This window comes from Anarrhichthys ocellatus, unplaced genomic scaffold, assembly GCF_004355925.1.
Source record: "Anarrhichthys ocellatus isolate YVR2014 unplaced genomic scaffold, GSC_Weel_1.0 scaffold21, whole genome shotgun sequence".
Taxonomy (NCBI): domain Eukaryota; kingdom Metazoa; phylum Chordata; class Actinopteri; order Perciformes; family Anarhichadidae; genus Anarrhichthys; species Anarrhichthys ocellatus.
The window spans coordinates 3,706,961-3,732,126 of NW_022280051.1; the positions used below are offsets into that span (position 1 = coordinate 3,706,961).

The 25,166-nt window shown below is 42.1% G+C and overlaps 1 protein-coding gene across 2 annotated transcripts in view; it reads left to right on the forward strand.

Annotated features, from left to right (window-relative positions):
- Nucleotides 1–1,102: 1,102 nt before the first annotated feature.
- chrm2a (cholinergic receptor, muscarinic 2a) overlaps nucleotides 1,103–25,166 on the forward strand; it is a 57,816-nt gene continuing 33,752 nt past the window's right edge. For both annotated transcript variants that reach the window (XM_031859142.1, XM_031859141.1), the window contains exons 1-2: nucleotides 1,103–1,251; nucleotides 23,543–23,694. The gene's annotated coding sequence lies outside the window, so the exon portion shown is untranslated. The remainder of the gene's footprint in view (nucleotides 1,252–23,542; nucleotides 23,695–25,166) is intronic.

The following is a 25,166-nucleotide window of genomic DNA, read 5'->3' on the forward strand; positions in this document are numbered from 1 at the left end:
CACACACACACACACACACACACACACACACACACACACACACAAAGAGAGAGCAAGTCTTTTGAGATTATATCCCCAGTAGATGTCAGTAAAACATTCCCATCCTCTGTTTCTTTTCCCTCCCAATCTTGGCTCTGTAGCATGTTTAAAAAGTAAATACTAAATAATGTCAAATCACACTAAGCCTTTAATACCAGCAGCCCTATTCTGAAATGCAACGTTGTAATAAATCAGGCAGGAATTCTCCTTTTCATACAAGTGTTAAGCGGGTAAATCTCAATAAGTGCCATGTCAGTTATGATAAAACGAGTCATTCGGCTTTAGCAGCTGTCTTCAAAGAGAGGAGGGACAATGTTTACAAAGTGACAAAGAGCAGGACTTCTGCTCCATGTGTTCTGATGATCAACAGGCTCCCCGTGGGGGACATGAGGAAACCAAGAGGAGGAAGAAATGTGATGTAATACATCAATTTTAATTATATTCTAATTATTATTTACTTTTAATTGTATCCATTTAAAATGAGTTTCAAGAAATGTATTTAATTACGTGGAACTGTTTAGTGATTTATTTTGTCTTGCTCCAAGATATTCAGAAACTGATTTGTCTCCCTCCCACTGACGGATTTCCCACTGGAAATGAGAATGAATATTACATTTTGAGACTTTGGCGTATTAGCAGCGTGCTTTGGATGACAGGAGAGGATGATGTTACATAGTGTGCCCTCTTAAATACCCAATGTATCTGATCTTTCACAGGATAAATCTGCAAACAACGTGAGCACGTTTTTTCCCCTCTCCTTACCAAATATGCGCTCTCCTCGGTGCTGAAAGTAGAAAGTGTTGGTAAATCTGCTTTTTTCCTGAATGGACATCACCCCGATTTCCCTTAATTTGCAGGCAAAATATTGTTCTACCAGCAAGTAAAATAATATGACACGCTGGCCACGCTCAGCCTGGTTTCCCCCGAATTTAAAAGGCAAATAACGGCTGTCATTATGTCAAAGAAATGCCTTCTTCTTATGGCTCTTTCTTTTTCTCCCTCTCTCTATCTCCCTAACACACACACACACACACACACACACACACACACCCGCGCGCTGTCACACTTCTCCCCCACCTTCCCACTGTCTCCCTTACAGCCGAGGCGCGTTTCGTCTCCAAAGCCTGTCTGCAGAAGCATGTCTGAGGACATGCAGCCACGGTGCGATGAAGCGGACCAAAAGACGCCACCAGCATGACAGCATGAAAACAGGTAAGCCGATACCTGAGTGATCTTGTTTTCCCCTTTATGAACTGTAGCCTGTTTCTGATAAAAACCAAAGGAATCGGTATTTCTCAAGCAGGTTTATTTGACTCTCCCAGACCAAGAGATATGGAGCGTTAGTTCCTAACGCGACTGAGCGAGAGGAGAGCAGGTTTCATGTAGGTGTCTTGCTCAAGGACACTCCGACAGAAGAGACTTATGTATCTTAACCCATGTATGATGATCCCACAGCGCGTAAAAGGGCGAAATATGGACACTCGATCAGTACAGTAATATTCTGAGAGTTGCTTGTGTCCGCCAAGGTGACACGTGCGTAACTGTATTTTCGGTAAGATTTAACTCAACAGAGAAACATAGGTGACAATAAATATCTAGTCGATATCTAGCCGATTTCTAGTAATGGGGAAGCTTTGCACGATGAGCGCAAGGACAGCGAAAGCTTTTACGCTCGATCCACAGTTGCCAGTGTGTGTCATATTGCGCATCGTGGACGGAAAGGACAGCAGAACTTTATTCGTGGTTTATTTCATAAAGTTTCCCGAGCAGAATTAGTCCCAGTATCAAATCACGCTAGTGATAGTGTCGTTTAATGCAGTTTAATTTTTAATTTTCCAACCAAATACATTGGTGATGGCGCGCTGCCTCGTCAAATAGCCGGTGCAATGAGCACCGTAAACCCTCCTTTCTCAGGATTTTTCTCAACTGATTTTCTGTAATCGTTTTCTTTCATGATTAATCAGAAGAAATACTAGTTTACCAGTAACGTGTGCGCTCATGGCACTCTATTGCGCTTTGGATAAACGCGTCCTCCATGTCGTTTCATTTCTGCCTTCATATAACAGCTGTTTTCTCTGCAGTTCTCCTCTTTTGATATTCCATCTGTGCTGCAAAAAAAAAAACGTCTAATGATCCACACAGCAGAGATTGAGATTCCTCTCGTCTCTTCTTCTAGATTTCAGCGCGTTTGATCGCCACAGCGAATGGAAAAAATGCGTGTTTTTATGCTGCCATATGATTCATGTGTGGTCAAGTCAATAAAACAACCAGATTATGTGCATTAAGATTGACAAACCTTAAAAATGAGAGGTGATTTTGCGTCGCAGCCACAGCCTTATTGCGTAAAAGCGCGAGGCGAGAACAGACATGGGACGGCAGGTTTGTGTCGGATCGTGTGACTGTGGGTCTTCCAGTTGAGATGTTTTACGCGCAGAGTGGATCTCCCAAATCACGCTTTGAGCTTGTTGCCCATAAAATCTACTGCAGGACTCAATGTTGGAAAGGTAAAGCTGTGATTTATCGTTCTACTTTTCCTTCATACGCCACACGTAGGCACATCTTATTATTTTAATCTGGAGGACGATTACCTCTAATTAGTCTATGTGAAAAAAGGCGGAGTAAATATCTACTCTTCGTGTCGTCTGGCTGGATTAATCAGTGCCCTGGGACGAGGTGTACTTGTGATAAATGGAGGTATAGGTGCTAGTTTTGGATCACTCTGACAATAAGAGAGGTAGAGTTAGCGTCAGAAGAGCTGGTGAGACTAACAACGAAAAGTAATTCTCACTTGTGACCTGAGAAGGAAAATCAAACTATTGGTGGTTATTTCTGCACCATAACAGAAATAAAGTAGGCTATATGAGCCTGCTTGTTGCCCGTTTTATGAGTATTTTTTGATAAGTCGGAGAACAGTTGATTTCTGATTATTATTTAGAATTTAATATTTTCTCAGGGGGTTAGTAAGCGGATATTTTCCAACAGGATCCTAAATAATACTGCAGATACAGTTCACCTGGAGCACCAACCTGTGCAGGTATTTGATATTCATTTGGGCATTTTCTTGTGCAGTGTGTAAGTGAGTGCTGTGGCTTAACCGTGATGAAGTCATTGATGTCGTCTTCAGCGTCTGCGATTCTCGCGGTGTGTTGGTCAATGGTGGTGTGTTGGTGTGTTTGTTCTTTCACATTCATGCAGATCTCCGAGTAGAAATCTGAGTTAGTGTCAAACAAGGGGAGATGATTTGCATTTTACTTCTGTCTGTTAGGAAGATTCCATCACTTCAACTACTCACTGTTGTTTTTGAGACAGCACTGCAGGGGAACAAGTGAAGAGTTAGGATTCCATTATGTTTGTGTGCAGAATAATGTTTGTTTATCCATCTGGCAAAATAATCCTGATCCAAAATTTGTATCAAAAGGTAACTAACGTCAAACTGATTACAGCTGCTGTACTTGAGGGAAAACAGTACTTAGTTTGGTGAGTTCTCTGATTTTGTTTGGTGGATACTTGATCATGACTGGGTGCCATTTGGTACACACCACTTGGTACAACCAAAGGCTTACAGGAGATTCTTGACAACCTTTTTCCACAGAAAACACAATTTGAAAGCCCACAACAAAAAGCATGTAGTTTTCATCGATACAATCACAAAACCTTTTACAGCACAACAGAAGGGAAGAACCATTTCATTAGATATGAATAAAAACCTGGGAATGCTCATTTCTATTGCATAACCACATTATAATCATACTGTCGATCGTAGAAAATATTATCAGGTTAAAACATTACATTTTCTTTTAGTACTGCCATGTTGATACCACGTAAATAATGATTATTTCACTGCACTACAACTACAACTCTCTCAGTACAACTTTTCCATGTTTCCATGTGTAATTTGTATTATTTTACATTTGAGTGCACTTTAACTTTTTCATCCACCAAACATATTGAGGTCTTAAATAAAACTGCATAATTCCACCAATCTTACCAGAGTGTTGTGTCGCTGCTCTGATCTATCTGTGCAAGTTTGCAGAAGTTCTGCAGACTTGTTGCTCTCCTTTTCCACTTATCATCCTCTTTGACATCCTGATGTTGATGGATGAGGTTTGGATGCACTGTGACTAAACAGTCATTTAATGTTTTTTTTTATTTCTGCCAGCCCACTGCGGTTATACCGAGGTCAGGCTTCCTTTTTTTTTTTTTAATGCCCTTCACTAACTCTATTGGTATTACATTAGAGATGCAGATATTATGGACTGTGCATAATTTCTTCTTGCGGTGTCAATGTGTTTCACTGAGATAGCAAATGATGGCGTCATTGATTCGTGTATCACGCTTGGCCAGCGATTCTGCATGATAAGTTGCATGTTGGTTAATGCAGATAAGAGCAAAGTGACATATACTCAAAGTATATTCATTTGAATATCTGTCATCGAATTCCCCTGTTTTAAGAACCCAACCACGGATTTTTGCAGCTGTGTCAAAAAGCGATGCTTGCTGCCCCCTGTGGTGAAAACCAGACATGGAACAGTATGATCCTCATTTGAGTGCTGTTTTCTTTCATATTAAAATGACTGCGCTTTGTTATAGCTAAATGTGTATGCACACACACAGACACACACACACACACACAACTGGGTCAACTTGGTCACACTCACAAGGAGAGAGGAGGAGAGGGTGAAGGAGGAGGCTCATGCCAACGCTCCTACTAGAATGACTGCAAACTTATTTCTGAATCTGTGTTTTTGGCAGCTGTGGAAACGGCATTTGAGGCAAGGTTGCTTTTGTAAAAAGTTAAATTTAGCCCTCGGGGTGCCTCATTCCATGGACATACGCTTGTAGAGCGGCTGCACAGTGCACATTAGTGGATCTGTGTAGCTGGCACGCACAGAAAGGAATGTCTAATTATCACGCAGTAGGCTCATCTATGTGCAACTGAACTCTTGTTCTAAATCACTGTCTTTTTATATCATTACACACTCATTTATTTTATTTTTACGCAATTAAAAATGTTATTCCTGCTCTGTGCGGATGAGCCGGGAAGTCCGCGCAGCGTCGGCTGGCTGTTGGAGGAAGGTGTAATTGAGCAGAAACAGAAGATTGGCTCCGATAATGTGTAGACATTTTGTGGAAGAGATGGAATAAGATTCTATGAAGGGGTTTTACGTAACAGTGAACATGCGGTGTACAATTCTTTGTATAGATGGATGGATGAAGGTTTTGCCAGAGGGAACACTGATAGGATGTGTTTGACTCATACATATGGTTTCATCAGCTAAATGTAAACTGGATTCGGAGTGTGCAGATTTCCACATGCTGATGCCGTATCTTCAGCTAGTGGGACAAACGGCTAGTGTAGCCTTTAGCTGTGCTCCTTATCAGATGCTGAGTGATTACGGGGCTTTACAATATGAAGTGGCACTAAACCACCGCAAGAAGTGGCATTGATTGGAAAGGATGGGAGGAGGGAGATTCCTCCTTAAGGTCATTATCTAGCAGACAGAAAGAGTTAGACGAAAACAAACCAGTGTAATTGCATTTGTAACAAAAGACTCGGAATCAATGGTCTAAGCACTACTTACAGCATTGTGTCAGCATATTTCATCAACATACAAATGGATTCAGTGACCCTGTAATTGCTCATGAAATCTATCTTATGAAATCATTTCTGCAGCTCCCAGAAGTTTGTGGTCTGTGTGGACCCACATTTCATGTCATTCACAATACATCTGACCACCTCAATGCTGATCCACACAACACTAGCACTGGGACGAGATTTGATGCTATTGCCATATTTGGGTGCTTATTTGTGCTTCAATATTGTGATTAGCCCAGGCTTTTATCAACACGTCTCATTCATTGTTCCGTATCACAGAAGAACATTTTAATTTTAATCAAGCTGGCTGCAAATCCTCATTTGTAATGCTAACTTGCAGTGCTAGATTCTCCTCTTATTCTTGCATTGTGAAAATCTGAACAGCAGCTCATATGTGACAGCTGCAGCAGCAACAGTTGTAGTTCTGCCCTCAGTATCTCTGGAGATCCCTTTGAACGTTCTCTGCTTGCAAAAGCCTCAGGTGTTCCTCAGTCTTGCTCGTCCAGCTGTAATGTCAGGCAGCCATTTCTTGCTTTTAATTACTCTGAACCTCATTAACGCCTGCTACTTCAAGCTCTGGCTCTGCCATTATCATTGGCTCCATAAAACATTCAGTGTGCCCGTCTGCTCTCATCGGACCTCGGTAGGCTTATTGTAACTGCCAGCAGGCTTAATTCCTCTGATGATTTTAAGACATGAGACAAAAGAAAGAGGGAGAATCCAGTTTCACATCTCACCTACAGTGTACACATTCATAAAAAAGAAAGTAGGCAAAAAGTACTTTTGCCATCTAATTTCTTTTCCTGCAACTTTATCAGCAGGGGAAAGAGCTCAGACTGGTGTCACACCTTCTTGTCCATGGCGCCAACATGACAGGGCGCCATAATATCTCACTGTGCTGCTGCAGATGCTGCTTGTGTGGGTGTATTTGAAGTAGCCCGGTGTACCTTTTTTCTCGTGGGCCAGGAGCACTAACAAGCAATTATCCAACAGGAAGGGCACTTGGTATTACAGGGGACAAAATCCAAAGCTTACAAAGTCTAAGACTGCTCTTTTTTTGTTTTTTTCAGGTTTTGCTTGTTCTAGTAAGCAAAAGCCACTGGTACTCGTACAAAAGCAGCTCAGAATAATTTGAACAAATAAAACAGAGGGGAACATTTGGAAATGTTAGAACATGAGATATGGATATGCATGCCGGACCTTTAATATCTCAATGAGAGTTTTATAGAGTTAATACAATATAGATTACACGACACGTGTGATGCATTAAAAGTGGGAAAGCGTTAATCCATCCACTTTTAAGTGCAAATAAATGAGCTGCTGGCAGCTGACGTCTATTTAAATAGACACTAAAAGTCAAACTGTACTCCTGAAAGTATTGCTGTCCTAATTACCGGCCTGCCCGGAGCAAATAAACAGGAATGATGGCCAAATGGAAGCGTCATGTACTTGACGTCAATAATGAATCACTGCCCTCTTGTACTCGTCATTCTGCTGTACAGTCTGGATACAGTGTGTTGGTCGGTCCACCACTTTGGTTCAGACTGAATTAGTTCAACAAATACTGGATGGATTACAAGATCCTTAAAGTCCTTATAATGGATCGATCCCATGGCTGTTCATCGAGCGCCACCAAGAAGTTAATGGTCAATTGCTGCATGACTAAGGAGGCTTTCAAACCATATCGATTTCAGTTCATGTGTACTCGGGTTCGCATCTGTTGTGAAAACCAACTGAACCGAAACACGTACCTGGACTGTTATTTAAGTAGCAATTGGCGAGTAGAGTTGCATCGGCATTTGTTAACTCTGCCGGTCTGCGTATGTGGACAGCATGCGCCGGTCTTATCCGGGACAATTTTGGGAATGTTGAACACTGGGACATGTTTTACAGATATTTGTCGGGACTGGGGACACCCAGCTTGAAACATGGACAGTGTAGGACAAACTGGGACGTCTGGCCATCGTACTTAGCATAACTGCAGACTTTGTCTTCTTGACTTTCTTTATTTCTTTACTGTTAGCAACTATAAGCAGCTACCTTCTTTAAAGTTTTTATGAGTTTTTGAGCAATAGTTTTTTTCAGTCGTATCAAAACTAGAAATTGAATATACTGCATGTCAGATTATAACCATATTGGTGTTCACATTATTCAGCATTAACGTCTGCCTTCCATTACCAACAGAGTTTCCCTCAAATGAATTGAACAAGGAAAGGTATCTCTCAATGGGAGCATTGGTATGATATTCTAGTCCTTAGATGATAAGAAAACATTTGCTGAATTAGCTTGAGGGTTTTTTCGAAGGTAAAGAAAATGTATTCTATGCACAGGTAACAGACAAATGTGGTCAGTGTCAGTAGTTTGTACAGTATTTCTAAACTGTGTCTTCACATTCTAAGCCAGGTAAAGAAAGCTTAGAATCAAAGCTGATTAGAGCTGCCTCTGAGACAGACTTGACACAAAGCTCAATACTGTGTACACACTCAACAGATAAACACGCGCCCTGGTCCGGGATGTTGTGGATCAAATCAAAAGGTAAATAGACACTACGGCGCTAGCTGAGGCAGCGAGGTGGTGGAGGCTGCTGTACATCCCATCCTGAGCCAATATGTTGAACTCCAGTGACAATCATTGTCTGTTATTGTTATTGGATTGTGTGTCAGCTCTCGGCCTCAGGTATCATCCTGTGTTTGCTTTAATGCCCCCAGGCAATGTAAACTTCAGTTTCCTTTTTATGTGGTCAGCCGGTTCAATTTATACGGTCTGTCCACTCTGTCTTTTTAAAAGTAAACGCGGGACAAAACCCAGACAGTGGCAGTAAAGACCACTCTCTGGTTTGATGGTATTTGGTGAATGTCTGCCTTTTTGTCCCTCAGAAAAGACAACGGTCTTGTTTGTGCGGTGCCTTGGGGGGGCCGTAGAGGAAATCACTGGAGTATGTAGACATACACTATTATTCCAAGTTGCACAGGAAAAGGGGTCATGAGATACTTTAAAGTATAAACATGACCGGGTTATTCAACAGAGAAAACATAGCCTGAGATTACATGTGTGCTTGATAAGTGCAGCGTGACCAAGTCGTCTCACTTCCTCCCCTCGGGCGTCACTATGAGAAGCCAGTGGACATTGTACTCCATCCAAAGCTTTGTACAGATGCACAGTTTGGCCGACATTCTCAAAGAAGATCCCTGAAGGTCTGTGTAACTCGTTCCAGGTGAATGATTTGACATTTGAAAGAAAGGCCAGCGAGAGGGAAAGTGGGCACTACTTCTAGGTTTTTCCGAGCTTGCGTGTGTTGAGGAACATGGAGGGCTTCTTCTTTGCATTCCGCAGTGGACACGCGGTCGAGTTCTGTGCATTTCCCCGACCGTGTTTTTTGAACCTCTCCTGGCCTCCAGTTGATCCGACTCGTCGTGTCAGAGCGTGAAGCCCATCTGAATTTGACAGGAACAGGACTGCCTACAGAGTCCAGAGACTACACTGTGTCAGTGGAGCACAAACAGACTGTGGGATAGATTTTCTGTGCGAGGCACCCACAGCCCCTATGTTCACACTCTGTGAGCGGGCTTCAAAAAGGGCCATCACACACAAAGTCATAACAGAGAAAAGACATGTGGGATCATGTGAAAACACTTTGACACAGTGAAAGAAGAAATACCTTCTCCAAGTTCTTATACTTTGTTGCTGAACTAATTGTGCTCAGTAAACGTCAAATAGCATGTTTGGATATTTACATTATTTACAGGAAGTCCCTTGGTTGCTCAACACTCCCTGAATATCTTGGTTTTTCTGACCTCCACTGGTTTAACATCTCAATCCCAGCAAAAACAAGATTTTAAATTGCCTTTTAATTTATTTGTATAGCTAATCTAACACAGCGAGACGTGTATATATACATTTTTCCAATCAAATGTGATTTAGGATGACTAGATAACCACACTTGGCTTTGTTAGCTCGTGAGTTATAGCCCCTAGCTCAGACAAAGCATGGGTCAGAAGTGTGTGTCAGTTGGGAAAAAACTTGTACGTACATTAAATCTGAGCATTTTGATCAAATTCCTCCAAACACGCGTCACTTTACAGAAGCTTAAGGCACTAACTGTCTTTAAAAGACTTTTCAACTGGACTGAATCAAACAGAGTATTGCTTTGCAGGTACAGATGTCTCTACTTTGTTTGTCAATCAGGAAAGGAGTACAAGAGACAAGGTCATCGCACTTCTGTTCAATTACAAACATTTTTCCAGTGCAATCAATACTGCCCAACATGACTGAATCAGAGAGGTCTCATTCCCCAGTTGCATGACAATTGGAATCTGTTAGAATTCAGGACGGGAGTATCAATTGGCACTTGAGGCTGATTAGCGTTCTACTAAAAGCCAAAGCTCAAGTGCACTTCCTCATCGTCCCCTTTGGTTAGTCAAGGATATTTTAAAATTTTGAATTTTTATGGAGGGAAATCATGAAGACCTAAGCCTACAGTGCTTCGAGAGAGTTGAGTTGAAACAACTCAGTACTATTGGACACTGGGATGTGCATGTCTTTTTTTGATAGTTTCTTACAGTGTACTGAAATACTAAACTACTTTGCTGAGATGGATGGGTTGGAAAAGCAATTACTCTTAAAGGAGGAACAGTGAACTATTCATTTCACATCAGGCCAATGTTTCATCTTATTAAGGGTTGAGATCTAAGTGGATTGAGTCTTGATCACTAGGCTTCATGCAATGCATTTTCTTTGGCTTTTCTTCACACTTTAAAGACTTCATTAAATCAGAAATGTTCCCAGTTTCTACATGACTTGACAACTTCAGGATTACTTTTTGTTGTTAGCTGACACATCCTCCTCAGAGGCTCCTCTGAGGAGCTGATTTTCTCTCATATCCTGATGAGACTCCGACTGTAATTAGTGCTTTATGAGAGGCAGGTGTGCTCAAAAGGCCAACTAGTTAGCTACAAAAACACAGACGGTGAAACAATCCATTGTAATGGCAAACACACAGTATGTTTGCTAATCAGAGTGATTAAGGTGGAGTCTGTTTTCAATGAAATACAGGCAATTTCCAATGAGATACAAATTAAGGTAATGTAATGGCAAACAGTTTTAAAGTTGCCCCAATGTGCTGAAAATTGACTGGCAAATCACATGACCATGAGTCTGAATACACCCGAGGAATACATACACCCGCATATAATCCTATATTTCTCTCTCCCTCTCCCGTCGTTACACTTTGTCAGCTTTTGCTTTAAAAAAAAGAAGAAACGCCACAGAAAGTAAAGTGTGAGACTGTGATACAGTAGATAAGTGATGCGACCTTGACATTCTGTTCCAGTGCAGTACTTAAAACACTTAAAGAGTTTCTCTTTGCATCTTAATTGAGTGAAAGAACAAAGTGCTATGCCTGTCGGACAAAAACGTCTTTATAGGAAATACGTTTATTTTTGTAGATAGAGGAACACAAACCTTGTACCACTGCGATCCTATCTTTAAATTAAACTTCCGTGAGAGTGCGACTGTGTTCGGCGTAATTACTGAGGCGTCGAACGACCCTTTTGTTCAGAAGACACCGACTCAATCATCTTGTCCTTGAGGTCACTTCTCTATCTTACGACAGCACTTGCAAAGCAAGAGCATTCAGCGAACTTGATAAGGACAATGACTCACCTAAAGCGCCATAAACTATGGAAACAGCTCAGCAGACAAACGTCATAAAAATGACTCGTGCTCCGAGTACAGCTCTGTCATGGCTGTACATGTCAACTGCTCTGGGTCATTAGGCGGCCAGGTCTACCGCCAGTTATAATTTTATATGTTGCCATTTTGCTCCCTATAGAGGCACCATCATACAAGTTAAATGATGACAACGGTTCCTGCGGCCCAACAGATACATTATGGCCACCATCTTGTCAGGTATCACATTCCTGGAATTAATCCAAAGGGAACTGAATCCCCGTTTCTCCTCTTGGAGTTAATTGCAAATAATGGTGTCACTTTTCATGGTGCTGCAGCCGTCCCTTGAGAGCAGCTCGTCCAATTATCTGTTGGCTGGTGATTTATTTGGTCACTTCTTTTCTCCTTTCCGTCCCAATACTACCATCCTTCTTTCACACACCCTCATTCTGCTTATCCTATACCCTCGCTCCGCTCATCTTTCCATCTCCCCTCCTCACTCCGTGTTTGCTCTCTCTCTCTCTCTCCAGAGCAGTAATGGTCTGGTTCACCATGCCGAGGCTCAATAATGAAGCTGCTGCCCTAGAAAAGCCATGTTAATGTTGACTCTGGGATCAGATTTTGCTCCAAGACACACAGCAGTGACAAATGAATGTGCCAGCTTGAGCCAAGTGAGCCCGGCGACCGGCACATATAGATCCGAGGCTGTGACTGAGAGCTGGGAGATGCTTTGCAGACAGATTACATATATGGGACAAAAGAAATTCAAATTTATTCATCAGGGAATGTTCATCTGAGCTGTTGACATATGCCCGTAGTATAAATAACAAACCGTACAGGCATTTTGGGGCATGTCCAAGTATGATGTGTCAATAAACAGGGAAGTAGAGCTGTGACTCCCTAAAGTATTGGTCCATCCATCTGGTTCTCCACGGCATTGACAAGCCGTCTGCCTGCTCCTGCTCTACCACTCTGACCTCCTCGCACCTCCACGATACAAGCTGACAGTCAGAGAGGTGCTGTGCTCATGGAGATGTGTGTGCTTCTTTCTGTGTAGTGTGTTTAGCTGCATTTACATGTGAGGATTGCTGTGCCAGTGACCCAGGCTGACGTACACAGGAGGAGTGGAGGAGTTTCCTCTGTCTGCCGTCGCCCCACGTTTCTCCTGTCAATCTCTGTCTGTCTGGAGCCCGCAGAGCAGCCATGCATGGCTTCCCTCCATCACAAAGATGGTCTCCGTCTGCTAAACCCACTCCTGCTCCCCTAGCTCGATGTGTAATCTGCTTGAGGACTGCAAACTATATTAGGTCTGTTTGAAATGTTTCTCCTGAGGCAAGCCCTTATGTAAAGCTCCACCATGGTTGTTTTTTTTACGTAAAAAAAAAAAGATAAACCCATCTTGACTCCCTCGATAAAGGAATCCAGAAACGAAATTTAAAACACATTTAGTAAGAGCTGAAGATGCAACAGGTCGGAGCCCGAGTGGAGAAAAGGTAGATCAAGCATGTGGAAGGCAATTAAGACAAACGGGACAACATGTACTCGTTAAACGCACTTTAAATGTTAATCTTAAAGCCATTACATTTTCTTTTTGAAAGGGTTGTTTTTAAAATCTCAAATAGGAGGTTTCTCCAACTTTATTGCACTACGTACCATTTTTATAGACAATTTTGTCATGCCCCAGTCGACCAACCAAGTTCAAGGTAATTACAACAAAAATAGCCTATAGTCTATAAACTTATAGAATTATTATTCAGCTTTTATTTGGGCCGAATCAGTTGTTTTCTTTGGGCCCTGAAATGATCAGAGGCCTGGTGTCAGTCTGCGATCCGGGTGTGTTTTTTTTTTTGCCAACCAACGATGCAGCGGCTGTTCCACATAAGTCATTTGGGAGCACTGCTTACATGCAGATTGTAAATGATTGTAGAGCCCTTGCACGCTCATGCACATATATGTTTGTTGTCCAAAAGTGAGCAAACAGCAGCTTGCACGTTGCACATTTGATGAAATGAAACCCAAATTAGTTGACAGCACACGCAGCTCTTCTGTTGTTGCTTCTATATTCAGCCATGGGGGTTTCTGCTCGGAGGTTCTGCCTCTTTCAACCCTTCGGTATCTGCCACGGTTGATAAATCAGCATGCTGTATGTTTGCTAACTTATGATTATGGGATCTTGGGAAACGGAAGTTTAAAACTTTTGAATATTTCTGCCAATGGAATGCCCTTCAAAAGTATCCTGCAGCTTGAGCCGATTATCTCACCGGAGAAGTCCACTGTAGATATGGAATTCCCAACGTCTTTAAATCAGTAACAAAACTCCAAAACAGCTGCTAAGAATTAGGTTAAACATCTGGGGCTTGTTACACAAAGGAAATTGTGAGCACTGCTCACATGCAGATTGCAAATGGTGGCGACGTCACGTTTCACAAATGACTGCCTCACACATATCGCAGATAACATTGTGAGTCTGACACGTTGAATGCTGAAATGTGTCACAAATTAACATGAGAGCAAATTCTCATCATGTAAATTCCAGTTCATATGCTGCACATTTGGTGAACATGCATGGTTCGACGATGAGTGAATTGGTGCTATTCATGGATTGGAATACACTTGCAAAGCATAATACAGTATTAACCAATTATTACCCATCGAATGAGAGAATTTAAAAATCACCATAGCTTGCGCATACTGCATTTAGCAGACAATAATTGGCTCCACAAAATAACACCAGGCATCCATCTTGGGAAGAGGAGGGGACGATTTTGCTCCGCTTTCTTGACACCAGTGTGTTGTTTGTTTGTAGCGGCTGCAGGGCAGATGCGATGTCACATGAAACGTAGATACGAGGTGAAGCTCGTTTCCCGCCACTCGCAGCTAGAAAAGCTGCATCCGTCATGCAAAGATCATCCCCACCCTGGGTCTTTTGAAGTGATGGCTTGGATCTGGCGAGGCAACATGGCTTCATCCACACAACTTTCTCCACAGAGAGACACCAGTATGAAACGGTTCTGCTGCTGTGCAGCCGCAAAATGCATCAAACTCCCCACGCATGAGGGATGTGAAATGTTATGAGACCAGGTGTAACGCAGCCAAGTCAATCAATTTCCAATTAAGCCATGCTCTTCAGTCATCCATAATTCTTTTAGCATGCAAGTGGCTTTTAATCCAGGAGGTGTGCTTAACCCATGCACCCTCTCTGCAAAATGCCAACGGGTGCGGGAGGAATTAATTAAAAGCGGCAATGCGTCTGATGGATATTGCTGAATATTTTCCCAGTGACAAGTACAGTTCATTCATTTTAATTCAATCAATGCGTTCAAATCAGGATGGCATGTCCACTGATGCCCATCCCACTCATTTACAGCTCAAAAACTCTGGAGATCTATGGCATCCTTTCACTTCACCATATGAATAATGTATTACGCAATCTATTCAACAAAAACCGAAGTAACTATTACTGGTATCAGACTCTATTGTGTGCAGAGCAGTCATTCCCAAAGACTGCGACGGGACCCACCTGTGGGTCGCAGGAGATTTTGTTTGGGTCCCCAAATACATTTACCCAATTTCTTCCATAATCTTTTATTTAACATTTACATCTGCAGTACACGTTTGGGCCACACGAGGCAGCCTGGATGTTTGTGTTGTTCGGATAATTGACGCCTCTTTAGGACATTGAATCTGATATGAAAGGCTGGCATACATTCTGTTTGTTTTAATGATGAGAGGAAAAAACATACGTGTTAACTTGGCTTAAATGCATTTATTGGGTATTTAATGTGTATAATATACACATATTAAGAACATATCATGTTCTTAATAAGACATGCATAAAAAGAAGTTGTGTATCCGACGTATATCTTTGAAACTGATGGTAAACCTAGATAATATACGGTGATGCAGAAATGGTTACGAGCATTCCTTAATGCACACATTTGCTCTTGCAAATCGTCGATTGCGATGGTTTTAAATGTTTTTAAAAGAGGGTCCCCAGAAACAAAGTGTGGGAAACACTGGTCAAGACAGAGAGTCGTACGACCAAAATACTGTTCATAACGGTTCATAACTTTTGTCTGAGGTCGTTTCCCTTTTTATTCTTTGGACTGTTTTGTTGGAACGGCAATTGCAGAGAGATTGCCACAGATAGACAGTGAAGCATTACTCAACTCTCGGGAGATAAGGATGCCTGGTTTCCCAAATAAAAGCTGTCAGTTTGCTTAGCACGGAGAATGTGATTGAACATGTCTGCTGGCTGCTTACACCTCAGTCTCGCCATCTTCCTCGATACCACGATTGATTAAGCTGTCCCGACAGTGTTTTCATTGGCCCTGTGCCCATCCTGGGGCCGAAATATACACCTGCACGGCCTGTCAGCTACTAAAGTTATGACATCATGAGGCCCCTCATAAGGCACCGCCATTGTTTTGAAATGAAGGCACATCAATTTCATTGGCTCCACTGGCCAGCGGATGATTTGTGGTTGCTGTTATCCCCTGAAATCGCTCTGGAAAATGGCTGCAGTGTGAAGACAGGAATTGGTGACGGGGGGAGCGGAGGAGGGTTGGTTGCCTTCATGGAAATGGTTCATTGATTGTGTAACGAGTAAGTGCAAGGTCAGAGTGTATAGAGCAAAAAATAGAAAGAAAGAAAATGTCATGTTTCCAAAAAAGAAAAACGGAATTTCTAAGTTTCCTTTTGGAAACATGAACGCACTTCATAAATATGACATCCAGCAAACACGAACAGACTTATGGCAGAAAAGACGAAGAGGAGGAGGAAGGAGAAAGAGTGACCAATAACCTAGTTACAAAATCAGCATGCAAGCACTTCATCTTTTTTCTTCTCGGCGCAGCAGAGAGAACAGGTCTGACTGCCATCCGGCTGACTGCAGAAGTTTTCATTTCCGAGCTTCACTAATTCATTATAAAACCATTTTGAGAGCCAGAACGCTCCGTTGTTACAACCTGAATCTGAGAGATAGAAAGTGCTGACTATTTGAAGTAATAATTTCAAAACTTGACCAAAAGCAACATGCATCTTGTTGGTAATTCACGTCACTATCCTACGTGAGCGGTTCTATTTGTCTGAAGCTGCCACCGACTTAGCAGCAAAATAAGCCGATAGCTGATAAGAAATGCTCATTAATCGTGTCTGTGCAGCAATTGAACCCGCTCGCCGTCTATTTCCTTGACGAGCCTTTATTGTCCTTTTTAAAACTCAAAGTCATGCGGGAACAAAAATGTGAATCTGTTTCGAGGAAAGCATCGCTGCGTGCTTTCATGCTTTCATGAGACCAGCTGCCTGAGCACAATACGTGGTCAAATGTTAAAGTTATCAGTGGAGTGCAGACGTGAAGGAACCTCTTCACCACTCTGCTTTCCACACCTGCACTGAAGGATTTCCATTCACTGGCAAAGCACTCTGTGGCAGTGCAGAGCCATTCTGCTGGACTGAGATAAAACACAGCACACATACACACACACACACACATAAAAAAAAATGTTAAATAATCAATTCCAAAAGAAATACTGGGTATTAATCTAGAGTAGACTGCAGGATGGAACCTCCCAGAGGATTGCAAGATGGTTTGCAGAGGGATTTAGGAGATGACTCACTGGCTTGTGAAAAGGTTGTATGTCAATATTTTCTAAAAGACAAATATTTCATCATGTTTTTTATTCATCGTTAGATTTGTGCAATGAATATGTGCAGCCTTGAGGCTTTCTTCGTAATTATAAAGTAAAATTGTCTGTAAATGGGATAAATTATTCTATTCTATTTCAGACACCATTACTGCGCTTTTGCAGACAAAAGTAAGACTCTAAATTATAGACAAGAAACTAGAAAGCATGGGGTCTGTCCACATTCCCCCGATGTATAATAAATATAGATATTACAGTCTGTACCGGCCATCATTATATGCACATTTCAATAAGACAAGAAAAATGTCTGCAGTACTAAACACTATCATCTGATAAGGGATTTAAAGGCTTGATTTGAAAAGCTGCTGAAGTTCATCCTTCCTCTAAAATGTTACTGCTAATCCTCCAATAGCATTATGGTGATCAAGAGCAGTGAAATTGTACCTCTCAGATGTCCTGAAACCCAAGAAATGTCCCACAAATTAAAATATGTTCAAGAAGGACGTTGAAGACATTTGACATTGAGCGAGCAAATAACTTTGACTAATGTCTGCTCAACCTTTACTTCCGTGCTATTCTTTGTAGAAATTATTCCCTGCTGTTTGATTTCTTGTAAAAAAAGGAATATTTCATTAAAGAAAGTCTCTTCTAATAAAAAGTGCTTCTTCACCTTTATGTTTAACATTGAAAAGAAGCCACTGGCGTGATTGTGATCCTCTCAATTCCACCTCTTGACTGGAGCTTTCAGATGCAGTCCGTCATGTAATGTACGATTAAAATCATTGTAAGAAGGGTCCAGCCAGTTGCCATCAAGATTATTGTTTAATCAAAGCGTTGTGGAATTTCATCTTATCTCCTTGTGAGGGGTTCTTTGGATTTTTTAATTGGCTGTAATGTGCAAAGTTAAGCTTTTTTTTTCTTCCTTTGGGATTTCTGCTTTATTAGATAATGAGTGAGACAGACGGAGAGAGAAGAGATGATATGCAATAAAGGACCTTGGGCAGGACTCAAACCCTGGCCACAGCGATAAGTTCGCAATGCTAGAAGCGTCTCGATACCAACGCACAAGGAACCCTTTAGCATCTGAGGTTCCAATAATTCCTACGTAAACCCATTGTCATTGTTAGACATGTCAAACTAAAACCATTTCACAGTTTGTTTTTAGTTCATGAAAGTTAATTGTATTTGGTTGCTCAAAAATGATTGCAAATATCAAGATGGCAACGGCCCAAAACCAAGATGAGAAGTTGTAAACAAAACATTAATCTCAAGTAAATACTTTTCCATCTGCAGATGTGATCACACACACACACACACACACACACACTTGTTCACAGCCCAAAGGGTATAACAAACAAAGTCATGTTTCTTGCTATATCTGTTCTTCATTTTCACTCGATGACAGCCGAACACAATGAACATGCATTTGTTCAACAGGAGCATCAATTCAGAAAGAAAATCCAACACATTGTGATGTTGTTGGCGGCAACATCAAAGAGACTCCTCAGTGATTCTCGTGTCGGGGTAAACGTCTGCTAGCAGCCTGGTGAGTAACAAGCAGCTCCAAGTGCAGCGAAGCCTCGAGCCTATTGCAATATCATTATAGTCAGATGGTATGTGCACAGACATCATGCTGTGTCAATACTTAATGGAGCAAACTGATGACTAAAGCAACATACTAGAAAACGCAGAAATATATTCCCAAAAAGACATTTTTTGACATTCAGAGTTTCAATGCTGTGCAAATAAGAGAGAATGAGGAGGGTTGCAGAAGAAGGTCTTGGAAAATGTAAAGAAGGTAAGCTGAGCAGAAATTTAAATACAATGTCAATTCTACAGTTTTTAATGTGATATGCCAATGTGCTGTATCTGTCATAGGCAGGGGTGTCACATGACTTGGCCTCGAGTCAGACGTGAGTCACAAATTGAATGACTTTAAACTTGACGAAATAAAAAAAGACTTGCACCTTGACTTGGACTTTTAACACCAATGACTCGTGATTTCACTTGGACCAATCACAAAGATTAAGAAAGGGGTGATTTGTACTTGACTTGGGACTTGAGTGCAAAGACTCAAGACAATGACTTTCCCCCTGTCCACCAACTCTGATAATAAGCTAATTCTGGCATCTACAAATACCTCAAACTTGTACTTCAGCGCAGTACTTGACTATAGTTTACAGATTGAACAGATTAATTGGCACAGATGAAAAAAAAAATCCCTTGGCGGTTTCCCTAATTAGCGCCGTTAGCTTTGAGTGGCACTGTGTCGGGACGCGCTGCAGAGGGAGCGGAGGATGGCAGACGGCAGCGCACATAGCTAAGTAAACTCTCCGGTCTAATAACGGGAGCCTTCTGCCCAGAGGTTAAACAGATCCGCTAATCGCTCTCTTTGTTTGCTTTGGGTTTTGCATTCATCTGAGCGGCACCCGGAGAGCGATGGACGTCTGTGTGTTTGCATCTCTGCGGTTTCCCTCAGCCTTCAAACATTTGGCTAAATATGCAGATGAAGGAACATCCCGCCCACTGAAAATGAGAGCGATGTCCACATCAGTCAAGATACAGATTGAATAAACACTGGCACTTGTCCATGCATGTTTACTGACTCGTTATTTGGCTTTCTTGATCGATCAGAGCAGGCAGTTAAAATGAAAAACATTTACCAGCAGACCACGCATGTAGATCCCTCATGTATATTGGAAGTCCCGATATTCTAGGGAGATGCAGACTCAGTGGAAGATTGATGCATCGGCCTGTAAATAGGCTGACAGCCAGCCTTTCAGACAGTTACATAATCAAGCCTTTTCATCCAGACACATGCCCCCGTGCTGGGATGTTGGATGAGAGCAGATAATGAAGAGACAGTGTAGATGTCCAATGAGATCTATGACCAGGGTCAGACTTGGAGAAGCAAACCCTCCCTCCTCCCCAGCATAATGCTGATATTGCAATAAAGCAGCAGCCCACACTTGAAGGGAGGCCCTGGCAGTTGCAGTCAGGAGACACCAAGTACTAGGAAATTGCATTACGGCCATTCCCATCGGAGTATTTAAAAATGGAAACACTGAAAGGCTTGTTTTTATTGCTTGTGCTTTCGACTAGGTCATTCCAAAGAGCTTCCGACAGTTCATAGCGGTGTGAACAAGTTTTCTTTGTTCGGCATTCTTGGGGGGGGGGATCTCGTGGAGATGCAGAAGTCATCAGACATATAACAGCAGTTTTACAGAGGAGTATTCTGAGGTGAAGTTGTGATAAGTGAAAGTGTGATACTGCATTCAACTGCATTGCTGTTAGCCACAGTAAACTATATTCATAATGAGAGTAAGACAATTTGAAAAACCTTGAAATAGATTGGACTGCAGCCGCTGATAGCATCATGCGCAACAGCTTCCTTCCCCGTCTTAGATCTTATCCACAAAAGATATTCTGCAGAGCAAACATGCCCATAAAGTTTTGCTTCTGACTGCAATTATCCATGTGGAAAGTTTAAATGTGCACGAGGCCAATGTCAGTTGCGAGGGGTGGAGTGAGCATGAGAGAAGCCGGTTGGGACCAGACACGCTGAGGCGATTCGGGCAGGACCATTTTGTTTTTTATAGGCCGGGCTCGGATTGGTCTCAGGCTCATTTAACTTCCCTCCTTTCACTGTGCCAAAAAACGCCTCCGTAAATACATGCAAATAGCACAGGAGCCCCAAGGTGCTATTTACTTAGCAGAGCAGTCGGGGTGCATTTCACCATTTGCGGGTGTTTTTGAGAATTACATGGATTCCTTCATTTGCGCAGGTTGACCTTTTTTGAACTTACCCCTGAATGTAAACATGACTTTGTTTTCAAGAAAACTGCACAGGGCACCTTCAAACGGAAGCATGTTTTATGGTGCGTTTGCCCTAATTGAGAGGTTTGGCAGCCTGTCGTAGTGAGCTACGGTGGTTGCTAGTTGCTCATCCAAACTCTGCTCCATCTTGTTGCCAAAATGTTTGATTAACCGTCTCCGGTAACAGACAAAATGAGCATACAAGCAGCCTGTGTCCATTTGGAAGCACAGTGGTAATTTTCACAGATGCTATGTCGTTATTACTCACCGATGCTGATGCACAATCAATTTAAAAGATCTAGCACTCAGTGCGTTTCACACCATTCAACCCCCTCAGGTTGCCAATTTAACTGAAATTGACAGTCAGCTATCAAAAACAGAGACAAGCTGCCATCAAAAAAACACATTTATGAGCACTGTTATCAATAAGAGATTAAGCTCCAAGCCATTATATCACTAATCCGGCTGAATACTGCATAAATCTGGGAGATAAGATCAGGCAGACCATCCTGGTGTGTACTAACACATATCCACAAAATGTGTTTTAGTAGCGTAATGAGATGTAAATGTGATTTAGTTGGCAGCCCAGCCAAGCTCTATGGCAACTAATGTGATATGTATCGTGAAGGTATCGGATTACAGGTGTGAAAACAGAGGTGTAAAGAACAAAATCTGACTGCACACAATAATTGGGTGATCTCAACAACAACATGATAACTTTGATATTTGTTTATTTTTCAAAAAAAAAGACAGTAAAATAGCTCAAACAGTAAGGCTTCAGGAGCAAACGTTTAGTGCTCCTCAGTGATGACAGCCTGCTGCTCAGCTCGGTCACTATATTCAATAAGAGTTCCCCCTCCCCAGAGGTTGAGGTCATTCTTGGGAGATTAAGGTGATAGAGTGTGGATAAAGACAGCCTCGCTGGTCCAGGGAGGACACTGTTCTTTATAACCTTGGACGTCTCACACACATATACTGTAAGTCCACTGCTTGGAGCAGCAAAGAAACTCATCTTTGGTCATGCCACTCTACTGCCAAACAGTATGCAGTATAAGTCGTCTATAAATGTTAAGCTTTAGCGCACATTTATTCAGATTTGCTCATGGGGGGAATTAACCGCCTGTGGGCGAGGGAGATTGCAATCCGCGTCCAAGGCTGCCTATTCGATATTTTAAACCCTTATCATCATCTGACAATTTTATGAATACATTTCATCATCTTATAATTCGGCAGAATTGCTGGGAGCCTTCGAATCCTCTTCCGACATGATTAGTGAACATTGAAGTACACTTGTGTGTATGCGATGTCTGATCAGACAAAGCTTTTTCCCATTAGCATAATAAATGAATTAGAGCACCAGAGACGAAGATCATTGGGCAGATTTTCACCGCGGGGAAATCATTTGGACAATGTATTGACGAACAATGTGAGACCACTGCGATGCGTCGCGCGGTCTCAACATGTTCCAGCCTACGGCCTTTTCCCCAAATCCTTCCCTCACTAAAGCCCTGCTAGTGTTTGCATTCTGCCCAAACAACCCTCACTTCTTTCAAGGCAGCTGCTTCGCTTCAAACACGGGGGCGCTGCGATTTCTCCGCTGTCTTGTGTTCTGTGATTAGTCATAACAGTGAATGGCAGTGCTGCAGACGGTAGCGGCTAATGTGTCCATGCAGTGACACGCCATAAACACAAGTTGTTATCATCGCACTACATCTCTCCACCAGCACAGCCTGGCTTAGTGTACTAAACACTGTGGCCTCGGGGCTTATCCCTTTATCAGCCGCTGCTGTCTTTCCCTCAACTTCTTCAGCTCAAGATTCTTCTCTGCCTGCAGTTCAAAAGCAGGTGTGACATTGCTTCGCTCCTGCTCGTCATATGCTAAAGACATAAACAGCGGCGTGTTGAGAGTTGTTTTATTATTAGGGTGCAAGGTTAAGAGATTTCTAAACTGCTGGGGCTTCTGCAAGGTGCTCTGGTTGGTTGAAATATGCATTTAAACCTGAGGTTTGCCTGCTAGCGTCTCATCTGTAAATACGACCGAGTGCTGCAGCACTCTGGGATAATAGTCTCAGAGGGCTGTGGCTACCATACAGGGTACGCACATATACGCAGTGAACTTCTGTCACAGTCGTTTGCATTAGAGGTGGCCAAGATGTGTACATTATGTATATTGGGAGTTACAGGTCCGTAGAGGTTGAGGACTGTAATTTACATAGGACATCACCAGGGATGACCAGTGGAGGATCACTTATGAAACGCATTGGGATTGGATGATTGTGTTTCACGCTGTGCTGCATACATCCAACGACAACATTCGGTGATCATACAGGAAATGATGTGCTCTTAAAAAGACATTAAGTTCTAATCCTGTGGTTTTGTCATTTCTTCATTTATCTCATTACATGACTGAAGCGAAAGATGCTCCAACTTCTGCTTTACTGTGACTCGTATCAACAATATGAGTGTGACTTTTCATTGCATTCAATTGTCATTCATGGCACATTCCAACAAGAAATGTGTTTTCAAGCTCAGAAAAACATCACAGTCATTCCCTAACCTTAAAAAGGAACGCTTTGACATTCAGGTGAATTATGCTTTTGTGCTGTTGAGAGACTTATGCTTAGCTTATTTTAAAAGACTGCTAAACCTCATGTACAACTTGTTCTTTGTATGGATGAATGTCAGAGATGTAGTGAATTGAATATCCAAAAGTGTTTTGGGGATGACTTCAAGGCCGCACATTGCTCATCCTCGTTTACTTTTTCTCTTTTTTTAACAGTGGCCATGGCTATTAACCATGAAGCTGGAGCCGGACACGCCCATCGCTTCCTTCCGTCAAAAAGAGCCTCTCTGGTGCTGCATTGAACACGCACTCTCTCCGAGCATGCCATCCAAGTGTGAGAAAGCCCAACGGACTGCTTAACGCCTGCTGTAAGTGCTTACACATTCTTGACACAGGAGTGATAGCTATTGTGTGTTTACTCATGACACACCCAAAAAGAGTAAACCCCCCCCCCCCCCTCCCCTCCCCCCAGCTCAGATTTACGGATGACTCATTTCCAATTCTGTTCAAATATTGTCGTGAGCAGTCACTGCACACGTGGTTCACACATTTACATACAATAGTTACGTCTGTCCTGACATTTGATTTGACCTGCTGTCAGTCAGTGCTCGCAATTAATTGCAATTCACCTATGACTTGTTGGCAGTCTGAAATGTATGTACACACAAATGACATACTAACATAATGCACACGTCTGCTAAAGCAGAATCACTTCACCAAACCTGGCCGGTAGCATGAATACATCATGTATTCATAATCTAAATGTATTCATCATTCATGTGTAATAATTTAGCCATGTGCATACAGGCAATTTGTTGAATGCGTGGTACACGGCCACAATCTGTCCGATATTGTTTGAAGAGCTACCAGCAATTTTGTACACTGAAAGATGGCTAATGGTTGCGTCCTTGGTCACGGACCATGGAGCGCATCTGAACAAGAGGGGGGGTATAAATTCAAGGCGTGCGGAGGGGGTCAGGGGGCATATGCAACAAAACAGACATAGGCCTATTACTGATGGATCCGTATTGCGTAACGCTACAGCGCACTTACGTCCATCACCCAGACGAGACGCTAGAATGAAGTGACTGAAGGGTTATTAAAAATTGCGAGGGGCCAAAACAACATAAGGGTTAGGGTTCAAAATGAAAGAATACATTTATTCATCAGAGCACACAGAACAATGTAGCACTAGCACTAGCGGAGCGCTACATTTTTTTTGAATTTGTGAACGAACATCTGTCAAAATAAGCAGAGAGAGGCGCATAGAAACATACGATTGCAGCTCCCTCTCTCTTTACAAGCCAAACTAAATTACTTTCTATTGTCTTTATTTTTGCAATGCGTAATCATGCATCCCTGTTAATTTTGCTAATCACGCCGTTTACCAACACTGTTGATAAGGATGCAAGTGATTTGTAGCATTGCCTTTATTTAAAGTATAAAATTAGAGGAAAAAAACACAGAAGTGGGCGGGGCTAAAAGCACAAGGAAAGTTCTGATCTCCTCAGGTAAGTCTTCAATCCATGGTAATGCATACTACATTTACATACAATATTTACATGTACGAGCTGCATAGCTGCATTGTAGGTCTGTCAGTCTCCTGGTCCACCATTTGGTCCACTTATGTTCAGTACTTTGGTTTATGAAAAAAATATTAAACCAATTCATCTCAAAGAACTTACACTGCAATTACAATATAGTCTATTTTAGAGGTGAAAATGATGAATCTTTTTCTGATTCTCATCGTTTAATTCGGCTCAGTTTGTGGCAAGCTACACAGTTGCATCAGAAGTTTCAACGGCCATCAGATCAGGTGTCACACTGTCGTGCCAGACTA